At 45.0% G+C, this 16415-nt stretch overlaps 1 long non-coding RNA gene across 1 annotated transcript in view; it reads right to left on the reverse strand.

Moving 5' to 3' along the window:
- The window catches only part of LOC119140681, a 17612-nt gene extending 15395 nt beyond the window's left edge, over positions 1-2217 (reverse strand). Inside the window, exons 1-2 of the long non-coding RNA XR_005101680.1 lie at positions 2207-2217; positions 1358-1362 (exon numbers count right to left, since the gene is read on the reverse strand). This is a non-coding gene — a long non-coding RNA (uncharacterized LOC119140681). The remainder of the gene's footprint in view (positions 1-1357; positions 1363-2206) is intronic.
- Positions 2218-16415: the final 14198 nt, after the last annotated feature.

Below are 16415 nucleotides of genomic sequence, written 5' to 3' on the forward strand. Positions count from 1 at the left end.
TCATAGCAGCTTTTACTGTGCAACTATAAGTTTCATTAAAAATATTTCTTATCCTTCTATTTTTCAATTTTATAAAATGATTTTATAAAATCAATTAATCAATCAAATAAAGTCAATCAATCTGAACTTATTAACAAATCGATAACACCTCCACCTTTCTCCTGGGGCAGGGACAGGCAGCAGACCTGCCTGTAAAAGCTGTGCCCAGGTGGAGAACCTCCTGCAGCAGATGGCTCAGCTGCAGGAAGCAGTGAGAAAGCTGCATAACATCAGGGAGGCTGAGAAGGAGTTAGATAGCTGGTTCCAAGCACAGTCTGCAGTGGATCCACAGCCAAACATCCAAAAACTCCCCAACTGGCACACACAGAAGGGAGGTGGGGCAATAATGCAGAAGAATGGTAACTTGCAATGGCAAGGACCTACAGGAGGAGAAGACTTTCCCCAAAGCCTGAGGTGTCCTTGCAGAATCACTTTGCCGCTCTGCAGGCTGAAGAGGAAAGACCCATCACATCAGGAGAGATGCTGGAGCTGAGTAAGGCAGCCCCAGTCTGCTCTGCGTATAACAACCAGTGCAACTAGGAAAAGGCGATGGGTGATAGTAGTAGGCGTCTCTTCTGAGAGGTACGGAGGCACCCATTTGCCAACCTGATGCACTCTCTAGAGAGGTTTGCTGCTTACCAGAGGTTTGTATCAGGGATGTCACCAAGAGACTACCAAGCCTTGTACAGCTTGACTATTATCTGCTGCTGTTGTTTCACTGCCAGGAGCAGTCTGAGTAGTATCAAGAAGAATTACAGAGCCCTGGGAGTGGCAGTAAGGGACTCTGGATCACAGGTAGTTTTTTCATCAGTCCTCCTGGTGAAAGGGAAGGAGTTTGAAAGGGCCAGTTGAATCTGGTGAATCGACAAACGGTTACAGGACTGGTGCCACAGCCAGGGGTTCAGCTACTTAGATCATGGGACTTGCTTTGAGAAACCTGCTCTACTGGTGGCTTATGGGGTCCATCTGTCAGAGAAGGGGAAGAGCTAAGTCTCAAATGGAATTGAATCTGGCCAGGGATGTCAAAGGCAATAAGAAGGGCTTCAGTAAGTACATAGGTGACTAGGGAAAATGTGGGCCTGCTGCTGAATGAGGCAGGGGACATGATGACACAGGACATGAAAAAGGCTGAGATACTGAATGCCACCTTTGTCTGTCTTTACAAGCAAAACAGACCTTCAGGAATCTCAGGCCCCAGAGACCAGGGGGAAAGGCTGGAGCAAGGAAGATGTATTCTTGGTGGAAGAAGATAAGGTCAGAGAATACTTAAGCAAACTGGACATACATAAGTCCATGGGCCCTGATGGGATGCACCCACAAGTGCTGAGGGAGCTGGCCAAAGTAATTGCAAGGCCAGTGTCCAGAAACTTTGAATGATCAAGGTGATTCAGAGAGGTACCTGAGGACTGGAGGAAAGAAAGTGTCCCTCCTACCTTCAAGAAGGGCAAGAAGGACGACCCAGGAAACTGCAGGCTGGTCAGCCTCACCTCAGTCCCTGGGAAGGTAACAGAGCAGATAATCCTGGGAACCATCTCTAGGTACATAAAGGTGAATAAAGTCATCATGAATACTCAGCATGGATTATCCAAAGGGAAGTCATGTTTAACCAATATGATAACCTTCTATGATGACTGGCCTGGTAGAAGAGTGGAGAGCAATAGATATTGTCTACCTTGACTTCAGTAAGGCCTTCTTCTCCCATAAGATCCTCATGGAGAAGCTGTTGTTGTATGGGCTGGATGAGCAGACAGTGAGATGGACCAAAAAGTGGTTGAATAGTTGGGCCCAGAGGGTGGTAATCAGTGGAACAAAGTCTAGTTGGAGGCCAGTGTATACAACTAGCAGTGTATGCCTGGGGTCATTACTGGGTCCAGTCCAGTTCAACATCTTCATTAATAATCTGGAGGATGGGGCAGAATGTCCCCTCAAGAACTATGCATATTACATAAAATTGTGAGGAGTGGCTGATTCACCAGAAGGCTGTGCTGCCATTCAGTAAGACCTGGACACGCTAGAGAGTTGGGCGGAGAGGAATCTAATGAAGTTCAACCAATGCAAGTGTAAGGTCCTGCACCTAGGGAGGAACAGCCCCATGCACCAGTATATAGAATCATAGAATCATTTAGGTTGGAAAAGACCCTTAAAATCATTGAGTCCAACCGTTAACCTAACACTACCATGTCCACCACTAAACCATGTCCCTAAGCATCAGAATTTCTAACCTTGCATATATCCTACTTATATCACAAGAAAAATTGCATTTTAATTACTGTGGCATAATTCACACTCAACAGCGGCAATTTATTCTACCATTTGATAATACAGTGAAGAAATGGATTAGACTTGTATTTCTAGTGATTGGTTTAATATTTTCTAGTCACTTTTGTGTGGTGATGCAAGTTGAGGTGGACTGAAAAACACTATGTCTGCGTGGCTGGGTTCGGACAAAATGGCCTTTATTGTTTATACAAATTATTTATATATCTTAGACAGTACATGTGTCAGACCCTGATAGGTTTTTGTGTTGGAAGAAGGGTTCACCGGAGTCAAGAAGATGCTCAATACGAGTTATGCATCTTGCTCAACTTTATTAGTTTCTAACACTACTTATACAGAACCGATACACATGCATATTCGTAAAGCAGAAATATAATTGGTTAGTAGTCTCTAAATGCGCGCGGTTCTCACGCCCCTAATTATCATGACTAAAATAAGCATTCTATCCATGTAGCTAATTGTGTTGCTGTGCTTCAGCCTTGTAGTTTGTTACTCCCTATATTCCCATTCCGCTCCCTATCTCTCTTGGCCCTGCACCTGCTTTCCCAGCAGCTGTAACTTGTTACAGCCACAGCCTGTTGGCACAACATAATTACTTGGTCTCAGGATTCAAGAATAGCTCAAGGCTACCTTTCTTGTTAACTTCAGCACAGCAACTTCAGTACAATTCTGATTACAGGCCTATTCTAATACCAGGCCTGGATTGTGCAGATCTTCAGAGATTCTAAGGCCACGCTTCTGCAGCCATTCCTCTACAATTCACCCTTTTTTCTTTTGCACAAGCCAGGCCTGATTGGTTATGTTAAAAACTACTCTCTTTAAACAAGAAAAAGCAGAGCTAAAAACTACAAGCATTACAATAATGATTATAACAAAGCATATTCCTTCAATCAATAGCGTCTTTAACCAACCTGTTATCCCCAATCCTCTCAACCATTCATTGAAGGGATTATCATCAACAAGAATATGCTTCATGTTTCCCTGCAGTTGTGACAACTTCTTGTGGATAGATATGGAATGATCGGAAAGGTTCACACAACACATCCCTTCAAAATCCTCACAACCGTGTCCATGTGCTAATAACAAAAAATCTATTGCAGCTCTATTTTGTAATGTAGCATGCCTAACACTATCTACATCAAGCAATAAGGAACTTAAAATCTGCGATGTAAGATTAAATTGTTTCACTCCCCAACACACTAACCTTCATATATTTTTAGCATTTAATGCTGTCATTGCTCCCGGCATAAATATGGAGGCTAGGACATTTGCTGTTACAGACTGCAGATCGACTCGGTCATTACATGTTTCATCAAAGGTGCGCAGTGCCCTCCGTGATCTATGAAATTGTGGAGTTATTTTCATTAAGTCTTTCATATGTGGAGCAAAGAAAGTTAAATGCCCTAAATAACATGGTCCACCGACAGGATACAAAGGAGTCCCTGGCCACGCTCTGTACCCACATATCAAAAAGACTCCCGGTGGCAGCTGATAACCCCCTGATACATCTATACGGACACCTCCAGTTTTCAATTCAACCCAAATAGGTGAACCGGTTAGATTTTGAAACCTTGTATAAAACCCCCATTCACCTTGATGTGTTAGCCATAACTGCCATGGGTCACCAAACCAAATTACTCTAGTGCCATTCACGGGTTGATGTCGTGATGACATGTGGGTACAGTCTGCCATACCAGTTGCAGTAACATTAACATTTTCAACAGGTACAACGCTACCCAATAGGTCTAACACCTGCAATGGTAAATGATGTGGCTGATTTAAATTCTCAATAACCGTCTTCTGCCACGCTGCATTACGCATAGAAGGCCAAACATATTGCCCATTTGAACTCATACATGTACCATTCTGATTGGAAGTCAGATTCACTGTTTTAACATTCCAAAAACCATCAAAATTTGTTTCATTCTCTTGCAGGGGAATACCAATTAAACAAGTTCTAAAGTGTTTGTCTGCTTCTTGCAGACTCAAACAAAAGTCTCTTACCCCTGTAATATTCTCCCATGTCACCCATATGTTTGTCCTAGGCAAGATGTTAAAAATACCTTGGCCAATGGGTAAAAAAAAATTCATCAAGACCGTAAACCAAGTCCACCACTTAAACATGTTTAGTCCTACAATTTCCACTTCTTTTTTTTTTTTTTTTTTTCACATTCCACCCCACAAATCGGTGCTTTCACAGATTCTGAAGATGTATGCTGTCTCCAATCAGCATGGTATTACACTAGTTGTATGCTTTCTCTTGCTTCATGCCCAGTTACCAATCAAACACATACACTCTTTACACCATTGACATTTCAGCTTTGGCTTACAGAACTGTTTTACCCCACATAGCATACATTGGCACAATACCCACGGGTTACATCCCTTGCAACATAGACAGTTTATTCCGTCTGCACGCTCAGAGTCTTCTCTTCCGTCTTGTGAACTTGACATACAGGTCGCACAAACTTGCTAGGGATCCATATAGGTCCTTTATCTTTGGAGATACAAAAATAGCCTCTACCGATATATAACAGCGGATTAGGTCCTTCCCATACACCTGAAGCCATATTTTTATACAGAACATTCAAACCAGGAACTGTAGTTGTTTGGTTCCCTCGCGCTGTTTGGTGATGTATAACAACAGGTGGTCCCTCTCTATCCTCCGTAAGGTAGAGATAGTTTAAGGTAAACAATACCTTAGTCAACCGTTTAGTTACAGCTATGTCCTGTGATACTTTCTATCTCTGAAGATAATCCTTCAGGGTACAGTTTGCACCTTCAACAACTGCTTTCAGTTCTAAGGTTTGAAGGTTGTCCCGTGGTTCACCGGTGATCAGTTGTTTCTGCCACTGATTATTGGATTGCCAAACACATGCAGCCTTCTTCATCTTTCGTCCTTCATCTGTAAACACCGTTGGCCCTTCACCTGGTCTTTTCGAACATAACGGTCTCGCAATCCACTGGTAATGTTCCAACATCTTCCAGAGAGGTCCTTTTGGCCGGTTGTTGTGTACAACACCTGTATAACCCATCAAGGCTTCCTGTATGGCTGTTGAATGTCTCAGGAGCCACTCAGAATCATCACCACGGACTGGAATACTGATATCTGCCGGTTCAGTCCCATCATTTCAACATCCTGTCTCTTCCTTTTCTCACCAAGGGCGCTACTGCTTTAGGGCGACTTAAAATACGATGTCTGGGTTGCAATGGCAAAAACCACCACCCTAAAACGATCGCTGTATTTTCCCCCTTTTTCTTTTGCCATTGCAAAATAAGGGCAAAAGGTGAAGTGGCAACATTACAAACCAAAAAAGATAACGGATGATTCGCCATTCGGCGACCACACCAGACAGCCTGATTCTTGCGGGACATAACTTCCAGGGCAGCCCGCTGTTCTGGTGAACAAGTTTGAGGACTGTTGGCTTCGGTGCCATGCAACCAGGATCAGAACGGTTGCAAATCATCGTTAGTGAGTCTCTTTGTGTGTCATCAGGGTGTAAGGGAATCGTGAAAAAAAAAACAAAACAAAACAGTCTTTCATGTCTATCACAACAATTTTGCCAAATCTGAGGGATCATCATAAAAGGTGGAAGAGCAGTTTGCAACACTCCCATCACTAAAATCTGATCATTAACCGTCCATAAATCATGTCCCAGTTATGTGCATCAAGATTATTAATCAGTACTGGACAAGCTAATGATCTGGTCACCTGCCAATCACCCTCCAAAACAGCATCACGAATAACACCACACCAACGCTGTAGAACTGGATCTTTTCTCGAGTTCAGCATCGGTGGGGTAGTTGAGCTAACTGGAGGAATTACAGGTACTGAAGTAGTAGGCAGGTTTATTTTAACTCGCTTTACCAGGTTTCAAACCATATTGTATAACAGTTTGTCGCAGCTGCTGCATAAACTTCCAATCAAAAGGTTTCCACGCTGCGGCTGCTGAACCATCTGGTAATGTGGTGGTCTGCACCGGACATGCAACAGAAGAAGCAGCCTTCCACTCTCCCTCCAATAAAGCGTCTCGTATAACCCCAGACCAACGACTCTGGGGAGTGGCAGGCTGGAGGATAACACCTTCCTGGGTCAGGATCTGAACATCACGACCACCAGTAGGCAGATGGCATTCATTCAATTGCTGCTGCAAGCGGTTTAGGGTTCGGTTGGAGGGTTTTGTTCGGGCATGGGGTATCGGGGCAGCAGCAGCTGGGGTGGGTTCATTTTCTTTATCGGACTCTGCACTCTTATTCAGAGGCGCGCTCTTTGTACCCGCTCTAGTACCCTCGTCCTCATCTAGCAGGGGGGGCGGCTCTCGGTAGCTTTCAGGTCAGCGTGGAGCACCTGTTGCGGCGACACCCTCCGGTGTCGGTGTCGGGTGTAATAGCCCTGTCGCAGATTTTTTAATAGGCACAATTATGCCTTTCGCAGATGGAACGCCTTGACCAAATAATCGGGTAGACTCCATCGACTCGGTTTCCCGACCGAGGAGGTCTGAAGCAGCCATAGCCATTTTTTTCTCCGCAACCAGGGATCGTAAATGGTTTATGACATCCCGACGGGTTGTCCTCAAGTCCTTGGCCGACTTGTTGCTGCTAAGAATCACATCACAAAGGGAATCCCAGATCTCTCGCCACTCAGTCACACTAAACATCAGTTGCGGGTCTTTTAAGTGTCCTTTTTCCTTCGCCCACCTACATAGCTCATGGAGCTTCTTTGTGCTCACACTAGCCTCTCGCTTAGCAAGAATTTCAGATAATAGCGTGAGTGCCGCCTCCCTTTCCATTATCGAGGGAAAAACGGTCTTACCGGTGCAGGTCCGTGCAGGAGCTCACTGCCGGATTCAGACGCCTTTACTCCTTACGGACGCCTTCCTGCTCGAACTCCTCTCTAGCGACTCTCAATTCGCAAAGCCCACCACCGCAATGCAAAGGCAGAGTTTTTCCAGCTTATTCCAGCTTTCCCGTGGTTCAGGCACCAATTCTTGGGGAGAACGGTTCACCGGAGTCAAGAAGTCGCTCAATATGAGTTATGCATATTGCTCAACTTTATTAGTTTCTAACACTACTTATATAGAATTGATACACATGCATATTCCCAAAGCAAAAATATAATTGGTTATTAGCCTCTAAGCGCGCGCTGTTCTCACACCCCTAATTATCATGACTAAAATAAGCATTCTATCCATGTAGCTATTTGCGGTACTATACTTCAGCCTTGCGGTTTGCTACTCCCTATATTCCCATTCCGCTCCCTGTCTCTCTTGGCCTTGCACCTGCTTTCCCAGCAGCTGTATCTTGTTACAGCCACAGCCTGTTGGCACAACATAATTACTTGGTCTCAGGATTCAAGAATAGCTCAAGGCTATGTGTGGCCTCCTTATTGAATGAGCCATTGTTCGGTGTGCCCTTCCTTGAAAGTGACTTGCAGACATTGTTGCAAAAAAGCGAATGTATGCAGGGAATGAAGAATCTTACTGAAAGTCTTGATATTTGGGATAATTGATTACCTCTGTATGTTAACCCAAAAGAAGTTGATGTTGTTTGCACTTTGAATGTCGATATTTGTCTTTATGTAGATGCTAATGTAGTAGGAGGCTATGATGGGACCATGACACCTGCATAAATCAACACATGAACATGTTGATAAACATAATGCGTTTAAATGCAATATAACTCTGGATGAAGCATGTAATGATGTAGTTGATTTATGGAACTGATGGGAACATACTTCAGTGGTTCTTCTCTTATTCGAAGTAACAGCAGGGAAAGCATTAAAAAGTTAAATCACCTTGTTTGTTAGGCAGTTATGAATGTGAGTCAAATTTGCAAGCATTACATACAAAACAGAGCAACTATTGGCTTTTTGTTGTTGGCTCAAGAATATGGCTCTGAGGATTTTGATGGCATGAGCTGCATGGATTTTAGGTGCCCCATTGCAGCAACGTTGCCAAAATCTGAGAAAATGTCAGCCTTTTTGGCATCCATTCACTCAATTGGCAGTGCTGTTTGCTTCCTATTGCCTTGGTTGACATCATGTTTGCAAGGGCCCTGCAGAACATGACAAATCTGGTACTAGCTGTTCAAAAAACAAAAAGGGGGAATTGTTGGGGTCTGCAGCGAGTCTGCAGACAAGTTAGTTGACTTCAAAGATTTAGCCGTGTACCTTTAAGACAGCCACAAATTGTCAGGTATGTAAACAGGATGTGAAGAATCGAAACTTGGAACTGCAGCATACGGGCATCTACAGCAACAGCAAATAGCAAGCAAGAAGAAGGACACAAAAACCTATCAGGGTCTAACACCTGTACTGTCTAAGATATATAAATAGTTTATATAAACAATAAAGGCCACTTTGTTCGAACCCAGACACACAGACATAGTGGTTTTTTTCAGTCTGCCTCTACTTGTGTCACCACAGTCACTGAATGGCGAACCATCCATTATCTTTTTTGGATTGTAATGTTGCCACTTCACCTTTTGCCCTTATTTTACAATGGCAAAAGAAAAAGGGGGAAAATACAGCGATCGTTTTAGGGTGGTGGTTTTTGCCATTGCAACCCAGACATCGTATTTTAAGTCGCCCTAAAGCAGTAGCGCCCTTGGTGAGAAAAGGAAGAGACAGGATTGTTGAAAATGATGGGACTGAACCGGCAGATATCAGTATTCCAGTCCGTGGTGATGATTCTGAGTGGCTCCTGAGACATTCAACAGCCATACAGGAAGCCTTGATGGGTTATACAGGTGTTGTACACAACAACCGGCCAAAAGGACCTCTCTGGAAGATGATGGATTGCAAGACCGTTATGTTCAAAAAGACCAGGTGAAGGGCCAACGGTGTTTACAGATGCAGAACGAAAGATGAAGAAGGCTGCATGTGTTTGGCAATCCAATAATCAGTGGCAGAAACAAGTGATCACTGGTGAACCACGGGACAACCTTCAAACCTTAGAACTGAAAGCAGTGTGTCGGGCATTGGGAAGCTGGAACAATACACCTGTAAACATAGTATCAGACTCATTGTACGTAGTTGGTGTAGTACAGTGCATTGAAGATGCCTTGTTGAGAGAGACAAAGAATCAACATCTTGGTGAAATGCTTATACAACTGCGTAGTACTCTTCGACAGAGAAAACATGAATTTTGTATTATGCATATTAGAAGTCATCAGTGGACCATTGGGTTGGGCGAAGGTAATGCTAGAGCTGATGAAGCAGTCAGCTGTCTGGCAATAACTCCTCCAACAAATAAGTTTGAAGAAGCTCGTAACAGCCACGAGATGTTTCATCGGAATGCAAAGTCTTTACATCTACAGTATCAAATACCCATAGCAGTTGCAAAGGGTATTGTTCGCTCCTGTCCTCCATGTAGTCATCATGGACCTGGTTTAGGGGTGGGCACTAACCCAAAAGGTCTGAAGGCACTTCAGGTTTGGCAAATGGATGTAACACATGTACCTGACTTTGGGAAGCTTAAGTATGTGCATGTCACAATTGACACCTATTCTCATTTTATATGGGCCACTGCACAAACCGGTGAAAAGGCGTTACATGTGGAGAGACACTTAATGTCTTGTTTTGCTGTAATGGGAGTACCTGTAGAAATAAAGACAGACAATATCCTAACACTATCTACATCAAGCAATAAGGAACTTAAAATCTGCGATGTAAGATTAAATTGTTTCACTCCCCAACACACTAACCTTCGTATATTTTTAGCATTTAATGCTGTCATTGCTCCCGGCATAAATATGGAGGCTAGGACATTTGCTGTTACAGACTGCAGATCGACTCGGTCATTACATGTTTCATCAAAGGTGCGCAGTACCCTCCGTGATCTATGAAATTGTGGAGTCATTTTCAATAAGTCTTTCATATGTGGAGCAAACAAAGTCTATCGCCCTAAATAACGTGGTCCACCGACAGGATTCAAAGGAATCCCTGGCCATGCTCTATATCCACATATCAAAAAGACTCCCGGTGGCAACTGATAGCCCCCTGATACATTTACATGTAAGCCTCCAGTTTTCAATTCACCCCAAATAGGTGAACCGGTTAGATTTTGAAACCTTTTATAATCTCCCATTCATCTTGACATGCAAGCCACAATCACCATGGTTCACCAAACCAAATTACTCCAGTGCCATTTACAGGTTGAAGTGGTGGTACCGTGTCCTCGCATTCTGGCATTCCCGTTGCAGTCACGTTAACGTATTTAACGGGCGTAATGCTACCTAAAAGGTCTAACTCCTGCAATGGCAAATGATATGGTCGATTCAAACTCTCAATAACCATTTTCTGCCACGCTGCATTACGCATAGAAGGCCAAACATATTTCCCATTCGGACTCAGGCATGTTCCCTTTTCATTGGAAGTCAGATTCACTGTCTTAACATTCCAAAACCCATCAAAGTCCACTTCATTTTCCTGCAGGGGAATACCAATTAAGCAAGTTCTAAAGGGGTTGTCTGCTTGCTGCAAACCTAAACAAAAGTCTGTTACCCCTGTAATATTCGCCCATGTCACCCATATGTTTGTTCTAGGCAAGATGTTAAAAATACCTTGGCCAATGGGTAAAAACTTCAAGACCATAAACCGAATCCACCATTTGAGCATGCTTAATCCTACAGAAACGTTACTTTCTGTGAGCTCTCCTTGCCCGCTCATTCTGAGCCTTCCCCCACTTTTCGGCAGGGACAGCATATTGTCGAGGTCTAAGAATACCTTTACCACACTCCCTACTTATAATTTTAGTCTGGCGTAGTAGCCTGAGGCTGTCCAAATATCTGCAAACCCGCTACTGCCACTGTGCTCGAGTTGCGTTTTCAGTAGCTTCAAACAGGGCAAACAGATCTCGGGCAAACCGGTGGTCTCCTCTAATCCCTTCTCGCAATTCCCAAAAAGGATTCCTCTCTCTAACTTTCCATTTACACTGTAAACACCCTAAACCCGTTCGCAAGGTATATACAGAGACCCACCATACAAGTTTACAGAAGCCACAAAGTAATAGAACCCAGCCACACTCCCTTTGTCCACAGTCACAGGCATTTAAGGAATAGTACAGAGTTCTGTTCTCTAGTTCTGCCCGTAGCTGGTCACATGCATCCCTCGGGGAGGCCGAGATTGTCCTCTTCTGTAACAGCAGCGGTGCCTCCAACGCCAGAGGCTGTGTGGCTAGTTGCCACTGATGTGGCTCCCGCTGGCGAGCTTCCGGTACCAGTTCTATGATTACTGGTATCAGCACGTGTCCATTTACTGGGTACCCATACTGGACCTGCAGGGGTGGAAACACACATATAACCTCGACCATTAAACAAAACAGGGGCAGGACCTTCCCATTCCCCTGACTGCGGATTTCTATGAAAACCAGATAATTCAGTTCTTGGGGCTCCAGTATTTACACAAGTAGCATGAATGATAGCTGGGGGCTCTGAGTCAACCCCAAACACACACGAGTGATTGAGAACAAACAAGGTTCTGTGTAGACGCTCCTTTGGATCTGTAATGTCCACAAATTTCTGCAGATAGTCCTTCAACGTCCTGTTTGTTCTTTCGACAATGGCTTGTCCCGTGGGAGGATGAGATATTCCGGTTTTATGCTGTACTCCCCACGTAATAAGAAATTTCCGCAGAACTTGACTGACATAGGCAGGACCATTATCCATCTTAATCTGTTTTGGAACTCCCATGACGGCAAAACAGGCTGTTAGATGTTTACACACATACAAGGCTCTTTCCCCAGGTTGCACAGTTGCCCAAATAAATTTTGAATAGGTGTCTACCGTGACGTGTACATATTTCAACCTGCCAAATTCAGGAACATGAGTGACGTCCATCTGCCAGATCTCTAATGCCCTCAGGCCTCGGGGATTGACCCCCATCCCTAGTTCAGGGCCATGGTGGCTGCACTGTGGGTAACTCCTAACAATACCCTGTGCCTCAGCATATGTCAGCCAAAAATGTCTTTTTAATCCCTTAGCATTTTGATGGAACTGAGCATGGGAGATTCGTGCGGCCTCAAATTGATTGATGGGTGCAGTTCGTGTCAGGCTAACCAATTGATCTGCTCTGTGATTACCTTCTCCTAAGCCTTCCTGCCATTTGTGGCTTCTGATATGAATGATACAGTATGGCGCAGACCTCTGCTTTGTAGCTCTTTGAAGTTGCTGGAATAACTCATTTAGTCGTGGGTTGGTTACTTCTCTCAAAAGTGAATCCTCTATCCTTTGAGCTACTCCTGCCACATATAGTGAATCGGTGACAATGTTCAATGCCACCATGCGCCAGTTTGCCATAGCCCAACAAACTGCAAGCAGCTCCAATGTCTGTAAATTATCTTTAGGGTGGGCAACAATAACGTGTTGCTGCCAGAGTTCCTTTTCCTTCCAGATCACAGCAGCCCTTCGAGTAGCCTTGCCTGCATCCATGAACACTGTAAGACCATCCCGAAGCGGAACAGATGAATGCTTAGGTATTTCCATCCATGAATACGTTCTCAAAAAGTGAATATCTTTCCCCTTTAGCTGTTCTCGTGATATCTGTCCAGAATATCCTAAGAGTGCCAATTGTAAAGCAAAAGAGTTTCGCAAGGCCCATTCTAGGTCTGCTCCCTTCATTGGCAGGTGAATACTAAATGGTTCTTCCCCTGAAATAGCTATCATCCTATCACAACCTTTTTGAATGACTTCGGCTATTGCTTCCATGTGAGTTTGAACTGTTTTCTTAGGTTGAAGGGATAAGAATATCCATTCCAAGACATGGAAGAGGTCATCTCCCCCTTTTTTCTTTTGCCACTGCATGATAACAGCAAAAACAGAGACAGGGCAAGAAACCACTAGTAGTCGGAGGGGGAGGGTAGCGTCTCGTCGAGCTGCCCATCGCGCTGATACTAGGTGCCCAAGATGCTGTATACATTTCTGTTGTTCATTAGTGAGGTGAATGGACTTAGCTGCATCTGCACCTTGTAAAAGAGGCCGTAGGGGAGCTAGATCTTCATTAGTAATGCCCAGAAGGGGACATACCCATTGTAAATCCCCCATCAGCATCTGTGCATCAGTAAGGGTTTTAATGTCAGTGGTAATGGTGGTTTTCTGTGGCGTTATGATGCTGTCATTAATCTTCCATCTCAGGTATCGGAAAGGAGATTGCTTTTGAATCTTTTCTGGTGCCACTTGTAATCCTGCCCGCCCAAGTGTTTGCATAAGTCGTTTTAGGTTTTGTTCTGTAAAGGGTTGCGGTTGAGCTACTAAAATATCGTCCATATAATGAAAAATGAGAGCATGCAGCCACTGTTGACGTAAGGGTTGTAATGCTGCAGCGACGAAAAGTTGACACATGATAGGACTGTTGCACATTCCCTGTGGAAGGACCACCCATTCATAACGCTGAGCTGGCCAATCCTTGTTAATTGCTGGCAAGGTGAAGGCAAAGCGCGGTGTATCTGAGGGATGTAAAGGTATGGTAAAGAAACAGTCCTTTAGGTCTACAATTAATAAGGCCCAGTCTTTAGGTATCATAGTAGGAGTTGGTAATCCGGGCTGGAGCACTCCCATGGCTTGCATTTGTTCATTCACCTTGCATAAATCATGAAGTAAGCAAAACTTTCCAGACTTTTTTGGTATAACAAAGATGGGGGTATTCCAAGGGCTAGTTGATGACTTAATATGGTGAGCATTTAGTTGTTCTTGTACCAGCTCATGCGCTATCTGCAGCTTCTCTTTTTGTAGCGGCCGCTGCTCCACCCAGACAGGCTCATCTGTAATCCAGGTGAGTTTTAGGATGGGAGGCTGCCCCGCAGGGGCCGCTGCCAGAAAACCGTACCAGGGGTAGTTAACACAACTCCCAACTGAGTCATTATTTTGCGGCCGACGAGGGCAGAGATGCCATCTGGTAAAGGTAAAATCAGTACATGTGCTGATGCTGTTTTGTCTTCCACTTGAATAATGATTGTCTCTGTGCTAGTATGTGGCAGTGAGACGCCTCCGATGCCGCTGACTCCTGTAGCCGGTCTAGTAGGCCAATGTCTAGGCCACACATGTCGGGTGATGATAGTAACATCAGCTCCTGTGTCAAAAAGTGCAACAAAAGTACAAGTTTCATTTCCTCTCCATAATGTGACTCTGGCTTCTGGGTGGTTGTTCATTGACATAGTGAAACATACAAGTTCGTTTGTAGATCCAAAGTTGTATTCCCACGATTCGGTAAAGAGTCACAAGGTGGCGCACATATGCTATTAGTGAAATTTCTCATGGGAACTAATTGAGCAATTTTACTGCCGCGTGGTATGCGGAGAGGCGGATACAATGTGTAAGCCACAATAACAATCTGTCCCGTATAATCAGCATCAATTAGCCCCGGAATTACAAAGATACCTTTTAGTCCAGCCGAAGATCGGCCTAATAGGAGAGCTCCAAATCGGTGACACGAGGAGTGTATAGGGCCAAAGGTCGTGGTTGGAATCTTTTGCGGTGTTGTGTCAAACAGAGTGACATCTACTGCTGCTGCCAAGTCGATTCCCAAGCTTCCCCGGGTTGCTGGGAGACCGGGGTCTGCGGTGGCGGGACCACTTTTGTCTGCACGCGGCCGCCATTCACGCTGCGCTTGTAGTTTCCCGGACACCAACAGAATTTAGTAGCATGAGAAGTAGTCCGGCAATGATCACACCATACAGACGCTGAGCGGTTACGGTGCTGATGACCTCTCCCCCCACAGAGAAAACAAGGTCCCGTATAAACCTTTTGTGTAGTTCGCGGTCGCACTGTAGGTTTAAGAACAGCAGCCAGCGCCTGGGTATGGTTTTGCATGGCTGCAGATACAGCAGAACTTACAGCATTAGAGACGAAGGTGGCCTGCTGGACAGATGCGCTGTTTACCATTTGCTCCAGCATTTCCTCCACCGGGGCCATTCGGGGAAGGGTGGACAGAATCGTCTTGGCCCTTGGATTAGCATTTTCAAAAGTTAGCATCTGGAGCATTTGTACTTTAAGGTCCTCTGTCATATTGTAGGTTTGGTCTAAGGCTTGCACTAGCCGGTTTACAAAACTATCAAAGGGCTCTGTTGCTCCCTGTTTTACCGCCGTAAAGGAAGGAGCCTTACGGTCTGACGGAACAAGCATCAGGGCTTGCCTTGCAGTCAGGGCAGAGGCATTATGCATTTCCATAGAAAACGTTAATTGTACCTTAGGGTCGGCATAAATGTCCTGACCTAATAGCATGTCCTCCTTAACATGGCACAGGGGATGCCCCTGAGCCCTGGGCTGCAGCAAAGTCTTACGCACTTGTCATTCCCATTCCTTTTCAAAAAGTAAATACTGCGCCGGTGTAAGAAGCAACCTAGCTAGCAAAGCACAGTCATCAGGTGTCATAATTTCCAAGTCAAACAAATAATTCAACAAGTGTTTGACCGGTTTAGATTGTAATCCATATTGTGTAACGGCTTGTCGCAGCTGCTGTATAAACTTCCAATCAAAAGGTTTCCACACAGCGGCTGCTGAACCAGCAGGTAAAGCAGTAGTCTGCACCAGACAAGCAACAGCAGAAGCAGCTTCCCACTCACCCTCCAATATAGCGTCTCTTACAACCCCAGACCAACGACTTTTGGTAGCGGCAGGTTGGAGGATAACACCTTCCTGGGTCAGGATCTGAACATCACGACCGGCAGTAGACAGAGGGCATTCAGTCAATTGCTGCTGCAAACAGTGTAGGGTCTAGTCGGAGGGTTTGGTTCGGGGACGGGGGATCGGGGCATGTGCAGGTGGGGTGGGTTCATTTTCTTTATCAGACTCCGCGTTCTCATTCAGAGGCGCACTCAGACCCGCTGTAGTACTCTTGTCCTCATCTAACGGGGGGGGGTGGCTCTCGGTAGCTTTCAGGGCGGCGCGGAGCACCCGTTGCGGCGGCACCCTCCGGAGATGGTGTCGGGTGTAATAGCTCTGTCACAGTGTTTTTAATGGGCACAATTATGCCTTTTGCAGACGGAGTGCCTAGACCAAAAAATCAGGTAGACTCCGACTTGGTTTCCCGACCGAGGAGGTCTGACGCAGCCATAGCCATTTTTTTCTCCGCAACCAGGGATCGTAAATGGTTTATGACATCCCGG

The sequence above is a fragment of the Falco rusticolus genome, chromosome W, assembly GCF_015220075.1.
Source record: "Falco rusticolus isolate bFalRus1 chromosome W, bFalRus1.pri, whole genome shotgun sequence".
In the NCBI taxonomy this organism is placed as follows: domain Eukaryota; kingdom Metazoa; phylum Chordata; class Aves; order Falconiformes; family Falconidae; genus Falco; species Falco rusticolus.